The sequence below is a fragment of the Siniperca chuatsi genome, linkage group LG12 (genome assembly GCF_020085105.1).
Source record: "Siniperca chuatsi isolate FFG_IHB_CAS linkage group LG12, ASM2008510v1, whole genome shotgun sequence".
Lineage (NCBI taxonomy): Eukaryota > Metazoa > Chordata > Actinopteri > Centrarchiformes > Sinipercidae > Siniperca > Siniperca chuatsi.
The window spans coordinates 7,330,708-7,340,015 of NC_058053.1; positions in this window are offsets into that span (position 1 = coordinate 7,330,708).

The window sequence follows — 9,308 nt, forward strand, 5'->3', positions numbered from 1 at the left end:
TCATGTTAAGCTGAGTCATTGCAATCATCCTTTTTTTTCAGTGTATTCCTTTCATTCAGTATTTTTAGAGACCATGGTGCTGAAGGAGCTGTCCATGGTGCTGACAAGCCTAAGGCAGCCCGGTTCAACCCATGGACCAAGCACAGGGGAGGCACAAGCCTGCCAGCTTTTGTGCTTTAATCAGGTTGTGATTTAAGAAGGCATGAGAGTGGATGACACCTCACTTATTAGCACAAATAATTGTCATGCTTTGTCATCAGTAATTATGGGTGAAAAACAATCCCTGCTCTCTTTTAAAAAGGTCTGCAATTGTTTATATAGCACTTTGAGCATGAATCTCTAATTATGTGGCCTAGCCTGTAGCACAATGCACAGGTGGGCTGAGGCTGCCTGGTGACTCATCAATGAGCTAATACAGTTAGCGCATACATCAGGGATATCACACTGTGTACAGCATCCTGTTCAGATGGTAACTGTTGATGCCACGCAGCTGTCAAATTGACATTTGTAGGCCCATTAACACTGTATGTAATGGGTGTAAAATAAACCACTTTACAACGTAATGTTAGCAGTGTGACAATACAGAGGATGAGACAGAAAGAGAGAGCGAACGAGAGAGAAAAAAGGTACATTTAAAACTTTCTGAATGCATTTTTGCAGAAATAGAAAGAGATCCTGGGAGCATGCACCATCTCTCATGAAAAACAGTTTGAATAGGCTATGGTTATTGTATGATTTTACATCCAAGTGCTTATTTCTCCTCTGCTCCATTAGTTGAAAAGGTCATCCACTTATGTTTTCATGAGTTCTCTTCAGCAATCCCCCAAAGGCTGTGTGTCGAAGCGATGGCCTGGGTGGGTTCCATCCATCCATCCATCCACCCTGATGCCACTCATGTAACCCCCCATCGTGAAATCTTAAAGCCTCTCTAAAGCTCATTCAGTGCGGACTCAAAACTGTATTGCTCCTAGCTGCTTGCTTTCACCAGACAATTGCACATACCTCTGGAAACACTTGCTCAGAGTAAAAAGGGCTCTTTGGGCATGTAAAGCAAAGTAGGTGTAGTATTGTAACACTGAAGACACAAACGGGTCAAGCTCTTTACATGTTGTGGCATTCTAATATAATTAGCAAGGCCAAGAAAAGAAACACTATTTTTACATTTTGTAGCCAATATGTTTCCATTGCTGGCTGTCATTCTCAATCAACCATCAGCAATTGAAACCACCTGCTAGTAAAAGAGGCTTTTAATTTCACTTAACTTCTTTTTTTCCTAATCCATCTCCTGTGCTGTGCCTATACTGTATATTTAAGGTGCACTCATTGGTTCAATTCATCTCCATCAGCCACTTCAATCAAGTGTATTTTCATCATTACTCGTCTCAAAAGCCTGTCTGTCTCAAAGGACGCTGCTTCACTTATGCTAATTTTAGACCTTGCTTTCACATTGGAGATATGAGAAACACAATGTAGATTTTTTTGAAATTGTAAACAAGGACACACATGACTCAGTATGAGAGTGAGTTATAAACAAGGAAAAATGTAAACATACTGATTATTTGATGTCAGTGTTGCACATAAAGCTCACATGGTTATCCTCTCGTTGTTGTTGCAGTATTCAAACTAATGGTTTCACAAAAGATGCCGTGATCTTTTCTTGAATTTTCATTGGCATGTTTTGTTGTTTTCTCCCACTGATTCCTTCTTTCGCTGTGTTTCCTTTTCTGGCTCCAGGTCCTGAAGAGGCCATTGTAATTTTACAGTGGTTCAGTTTGCTCAGTGGCGCGGAACAGGACAACACATAACAGGCATTTTAGCGCTTCTAAAATTAAAGGCTGGTATTTATAATCAGAAGAATTTACATGTTTCATTTATTTGAATAATAAAATGATGCAAATAATATTGACTTTCCTCTTACATAGTCACAAAAACTGTAGTCATTCATGTTTAGAAGACTCAGTTTGACAGCTAATTAGCAGTTTACTGCTCAGCTTTAGCTTAAATGCACAAAATCACCAGCCTGTGGTTAAAACTCTGACGGGCTCCCCACTGTGCACATTGTGCATGGTGTACATTGAGATCATATAGTGTGTTAAAGGTGTCACTGAAATGTATGTAATTGCATCTGACTGTATTGCTTGTGTTTCACAAGTTGCCCCTGCTTTGGTTCAACTTACCTCTCTGGGGAAAGTTGTGCCAAGAGACAATTTCTTTTGGAAAGTTAGATTTAAAATTGCTTATACAGCATTTGTCTAGTGATGAAATATACAAACATATACTGCAATACCTTGTTTGGAGACATTTCTTCAATTACAAAGTGGCTCATTTCACCCCTGTACAGGCTACTGCTGAAATCAAAAAGTGCATGTAGACATGTTTTTCCTTGCAGTAAATTTAATGTCAAAGCTGAACAAAGTATTCCTTTACCGCCTTGTATTTAAAACAATAACTGATGAGAAGGGTGTAAGTATCGTAGAAAAGCTCTCCAGCAAACTCGTGTTTTGCCTCTCAAATTGTTACTCAGAGCTGCCAGACACCCAGAGAGTGTGGCTGCTCTGCTGCTTCACTTCTGTGTGCTTGAGATGAGAGGAGCTGATTGAGACACAGTGCAATAAGTCCTGCCAGCTCGCTTCCCAGCATGGAGTTTGTGATGTGATGGTATAAATTAGTGACTTGTTAACCTGCCAGGTTGGTGAGCACGCTGTTCATTCTCACAGTTTAATCGCTACCTTTTCAATTTTACCATTATTTATTAACACTTTGTCAACCAGCATGCTGTAACAAGCCGATTATCGCACACATACGAATGGAGAACAAAAGGTGGACAAAACACATCAAATTGCCATGACTCATACCTTTAGGTGAAACAACCTTTGTTGATCAAACATACATAATTGAAAAATGACTGTTTACAACAGTCTTTTCAAGGCCCTAAAAATGATGCATCATAAAGTGAATTCTGAAAAGGATATTGAGGGAAGCAAAGCGAAATGAAATGGTTTACTGAACAACTGGACAAGTGACAGTGTAAATAACGATGTAAACGGAAGTTGCAAAAAAGAGAGGTTGAGTGAGTTTTTAGTGACTCATTGTAGTTTTTGATAATTATTTGTGTCACTGAAAGCTACATTAATGGAGCTTTAATACTATACACACTACAGCTCTGATTCGCCTTCAACCTTGCAGCCAGGCTGGCTCGACCATTCTAGCTTCCTACAAATTATGTATCTCTAACACACAACAAGTTTGCATTAGAAATCACATTCAATGCCAACATACAGGAAGGAGTGGGAGAGTCATTGGGCAGCACAAAGACAGGCAGACGTAAAAGCGTCACCCTTCAACAAGAGTGCATGTTTCATGTGACAGTAGTAGTCAGCATTCATGTTTTTATTCAAGCATGACCACAGTTTCTCCTAACTTATTGTAAACCAAGTGCTTTTAGTTGGCTAAAATGTGAAAGAAATTGTCCTTCATTTTTGTAGCTTGTGGAGCAGAGACAGTGTCCTACACTGGTAGACACAGACATGTTCAAATTGGACTCAACACTGAACCCTGCTGGATGCTTGAATAGTTATCACAAAATTGTTACCTGCAGCCTTGCTTGTTGACTTTCACTTACATAACTCCAAAATATTCAGCATGAGTGCAGAAGTGAAATCGTAGTATTGTCAGGTCAGACTATTAAACCCAGCGTAATGACTCGAATTTGAAAGGTATAATCACTCGGGAGATAATGACACTGAAGTCTGAGTAAGATTGTTTTATAACTGCTAATGGGAATATGAAAATGTGTGCCATGTTTTAGGAATCATTTTCTGATGCTGTCTCCTTTTTCAGAAATAGCATATCATCCTATCAGTTTTGTTTTCAAACTTTTTCAATTTCCAGACCCCGACTGAGTCTGGCACTAGTTGCACTTGTGTGGGGATCCACTGTGGATGGCACCAACACTGTTAGCACAAATGCATTTTTCATTATGGAGTTTCTTGAAAATGTTATGAAAAACAACATTTTACCTGCCCGTCATCCCCCTTTATATGTCAACAAATCATCCACAAGCAATGTAGTTAATGGAGGTAATCATTTACTGATTATTGCGAAGGAGGAATGTTTGTATGCACAAGAGAAAAAAAATCAATTTTTTTATTCACGACGCAAAGGCCGAGATGAAAGACCACACACTGTGCCATTCGCAAAATGATGTACTTGAATGTAATTTGCAAGCTTTGTTGGATTCTATATGCTTTTACCCTACACAGTTATCGTCTTGTATAGAATGTAGAACACACACTGCATAGAAATTGAAAAGGTTTTATTTTTCTTTGTAATATCTGGTCTCATTTTTACAACTGCTGAAGCCATTTTAATACAATTGTACCTCCTCGAACAGAAAAGTGCAAGGTACTGTAGTTTTTCCATTTTATGCTACCTAATACTCATTACATTTCAGAGGAAATTACGGTACAGTAAATAGTTTCAAGTTACTTTGCGGATTCAGATTTTACATGCAAAACATATTGCCAGCTTATAAAATGCGATGCATTATCATAGATGAAACTACCCAACAGTATACTAGCTCAAATTAGCTCCTCTCCACTCGCCGCTGAGTCTGATCCCCTGCTTAACAAGAAACACTTGACTGTTTTGTCTTTCCAGTGTGGGAGAGTTGAATGGAATCATATTTTCGGACGAATCTGTCTCACACAACATTGCACCTCACTGTTTCCATGACTACAAAAAGCGTTAGGTCTAATGTATGCTGAACGTGGCCATGTTATTGTGTTAAACAGCATTCAGTTCCAGTATATATTTTACTTCCCAGTACTATGGCACCTCTCCTTATGGAGGTGACAAGATAAGAGTGCAGCTCTAACTGTATGTACCCTGTATGGGCAGAAGAGATGTTGAAAGCAGGCATAAATGTTTCACTCTGAGTGTAGCTGTGACCCAGCGACCGGGGGGCAACAATAAGTATGCTTAAAATGTTGACGTGCACAATAAAGGTTGGCAGATTTTTGAGTGTGTCGTGGATGGACACTGTTGTCCCAAAATTACTCCAGCAGCTGAACAACAAGTGAAAAAAATAGCAGATAGTAGTGAGACAGCACTGGTGGCTGATCCGAAAACAAAAATTAAACTAGTACATCCTTGGAAGGATTAGCAACACACCTCTGACGTCACGGCTCATCTGATATCCTGACACTGATGTCAAAAGATGCTATATTATTGTCAGGATGTGTGATGTCATCTTTCAGATTGCACCACCATTATTAGCTACTTGTGAGGTTTGACTTATTTCAGGTGATACTTTGCTTACAAGATGCGTATTCCCAAATAAATGTCTGTTTAATCAAATTACCACAAACCGATTGGATGAATCTAGCCACTGTTCTACAGTTTACTGGATGTCCACTCTGTGTGTCTGCCTGACTGGTATTAAATAACTAATAACTTGACTGACAGTCAGTCAAGCATTATACATTTTTAGAATGTATGTTGCTTTTTTTAAACTGCTGCTACTTTCTTTAACTTTTTTATTAAATCTGGTGTATGAGCTAAATTATCTGGTGTACGAGCTATAGTGTTATATTATGATCTAATAATAAAAGGATTACATATCAGTTAAATTAGAACATAAAATGGGAGATTGGTATTTGGTTTGATTAAAACCTAATGTTTTGTTACTATGTAAAAAATGTCCCAACAATTTTATACAGAATAAAGTTACTGTAAACATTTCGATGTCAAGTAAAGTGCTATCAGAAATACCCATGCTTGTACTTGTTAAAGTACAATTTTACTGTATGGTCAGTAACCATTTAAAACATTTTGACAGGTCCAAAATGAATGGTTTTTTTTTTTTATCTCTGTGTGAGATGTCTGAGGTTTGATTCCTGCTTCTAACAAGGCTTGTGAGCCAAATAGTATAACAACGTTGGTATCATGTGGTATAGTTGCCAGTGTTGCAGTGGAACAGGGAATATGACCTAAACACAGACTAAGAGGCAGAGGAGGTACAAATCAATGATTCAGTTAAATACACAAGTTTTACATGGGTAGTCAGTGGTCAAAATCTGAAAAAGCAGTCCAAGACAGACAAACAAGTCCAACAAGGTACAGGCAAAATCCAGAGTCCAAATGCCAGTGTAGAAAGTCCAAAATACAAAAACACTGGGGAAAGCACTTGAACACTTCACACAAAGGACAAAGACAATCTAACAAAAAAACAAGCAAGCACACAAACTTAAATACACTCAGGTGAGGGAGACAACAAGACACAGGTGAAAACAATCAGGGCGGAGCAAACAATCAAACTGGCGGGAAAGGCAACCAAAGACAGGAAGCAAAACTACCAGACACATGAGGGAAGGATAAGCTTTCAAAATAAAACAGGAAATAACATAATGTGTTGTCACTGCTTAGATTGTCAAAATTAGAAAAATAACAGCTTAAATCCCTGAGGAGCCGTGTTAGCATTAGTGACGATTGTATCCGGTTACCTTACCATATAGTTCCCTCAAACAATTAGTTTCCATTTCATTAACCTTCAGGCTTGTTATTTTTCTGGAATGAATCCCTCTTTTTACTTTGTTTGTCAAATTAAAAATCTAATTAGAATGAATCGCCCTCAAAGGCATGTAAACAATCCAGCTTTGCTCTTATTTCTAGTGAATCCAAACACATGCCACATAAGCAGGAATTAGATGATTTGTATCAATTTCAGTTTCAAGTTTTTTGCTTGGCTGTCTTTGGACCTTATGCTGTTATGTTCCCACAGGTTTTCCCACAGGTTTTCAGGGGCCATATTTCTCATCACACGCCTGCCTGCATCTCTGAAAGAGGTGTTCTTGTATCTCCTTGAGGCACCAAAAACATCATCATGCAGAACTACCAGTATCTCACAGAGCTTTTACCTACTATCATCTCGACTTTTCTTATATAGAGCAGAATTCATTACCTTGTTCCAGAAAGACATTTTATTGCATGGAAAATAGGATTGAGGGGCAGCATGCCACTACTGGCTCCCTGTCATGATGTAAAATAAAGGTTGTGCTGAGACTGGGAAATATGTCATTTAAATTAAAAGATTAAACTGAATCACTACTTATGAATAATACTGAGGAAACCTGTAAATTACATAACACAGCTATTTTCTTTCCTTATATGTTAACCTTATCCACTAAGGTTTTTGGCAAATCATGATGTAATAACTGAACAAAAAGGGGTAAAATACGTTTTTTCGACAGACTGTCTGCCAGGATTGTATCTCAAGCACTTAAGATGCATTTCGGTAATGTTTATTGGATACATTTAGCTTGCAATAAATAATAAATAAATAAAATTCTGGTGACAGTTTTGGATCTCCCATTTCCACAATGACACTATAAAACTAAAAGAGATTCATTTTTTGTTTTTTCAGAATTCATTTTCACTTTTCCGTCTTTTACCACTCATGAAAAGGCAGAACATAACATACAAAACAAAATAAAAGGCTGTCCCCACTAGAAAATACATAAATAAGTGGATATGTTTTACCATGTGCATGCACAAGATAAAAATTAGTTGGTGCAGACATATCACAAGAAAGGTTAAATCTTCCCTTAAATAGTTATATTGGAATTATTAAATCATTGTTCTTTGAAGCATAGTACTATAAGGGATTATAACAAGTGGAAACTAATAAATAAATCCAGCCCAGTCGCTAGACTAAAAAATGTATCACTTGTACGTTTCTACAAACCACAGATACGTGCAATCTGTACGTTTTAATACATGTAATACATATCATATCAACATTTGTACAACACGTATCATAGGGACATTCTGGCGACAACACCGTGTGTTTTTAACGACAAAACCAGATGCCTTTTAGAGAAGCGTCGGGACAAAAAAGTAAGTAAGTAAGTACAGCCTTACAGAGCCACTAGCGTGGCTGTACAGGACTGATTTGCCAGCACAAAAAACACAAAACAAGTTAATTGAATGCTGCACAGACAGTTATTTCCACAGCTAATGCTACATCTACTACAGACACAAAATACAAAGAAAACACACAGGGGAAAGCGGAACTATTTGAAAGACTAACAGATGAATGGTAGAGAATAGGGATTATGATAACATCTGGCAGACAGGCAAAATAACCCGACAAGCAGTGAGTCAAATTACAGGCACAACACCTTAACGCTTGATTGCTAATTGAAATGAGAAGTTACTGAGAACACCAGGGTTTATGCAAAGTGATGGAGGATTTGTGAGAATACTTGCATGTGCCCTGGGGAACCTTAGTGTGACCTGAGTGACCTTTTATGTGTAAAACATTGACTGTACATAAATCTTTACATACAGTCTATGGTGAAATATCAGTGAAGTGCCCCTTTATATTTTGTTTATCTTCTTTTCCCCAAAGTTCCTGCATCTCATCCCCATTACATTTGTGTTTCACTCTTTTCTCAGTGTCACTTTGATTAAGAAAAGTTTGATTTCAGATAAATTGTTCAGTAAGAAGTGGACTAATAAGAGGTCTTGACTCCCACCTTTCTGCCCTCTCTCATGTTGCCGCTTGTCTCTTTTTTCATCCTTTTATTTATCTACTTTTGTGTCTATGTGCCTATATCACCATCAGCATTACTTTCTTCACATGGCTTCACTCCACCTTTTTAAGTTTCCCCCCTTTAATTTATTCTGTCATTCCCCCTTATTATTTCTCTCATTCTCATTCCCTGTGTGACATTCTCACCTATCTACCTCTCTTTTCTTCCTCCTCAGAAAATCACTACAATCTGGCCATCACTTAAAGTCATATGTTCCATCTGCCCTTTGTAATTACAGTGCTTTTTGAAATCATGCTAAAGCCATTGTTATATGTGACAGATTGTAAGAGTTAAAACAATGGAACAAATGGCAGGTTGTGAAAGATTTCACATTTCAGCTGCGATCATGTTTTGCATACTGACACACATCAGAGCTTTGTCACACACACACAAAAGATTTGAATAAATTGCTGTTGAATCTGACTTAAACCTTTAAAGGCATGCTGTTTCAGTCTGCCATCATACTGCACATTAAATCAAGTCTGTCCAAGTTCTCTCAGGTAGAAGTTTATACTTCATAGTACCTTTCCTTTTGTTTTATTTCAAACGTGAGGTCAACTTCAAAACAACTTCTCTCTCCCCCGGTACATTTTTGCATCAATACACCCTTAATCCATGTAATCACACGTACACACACACACACACTTTAGCATGGAGGCTAATGAATCCACTGTTGAGCTGCATGAGCCGTGTACTGCATGACCCTAAAATTCC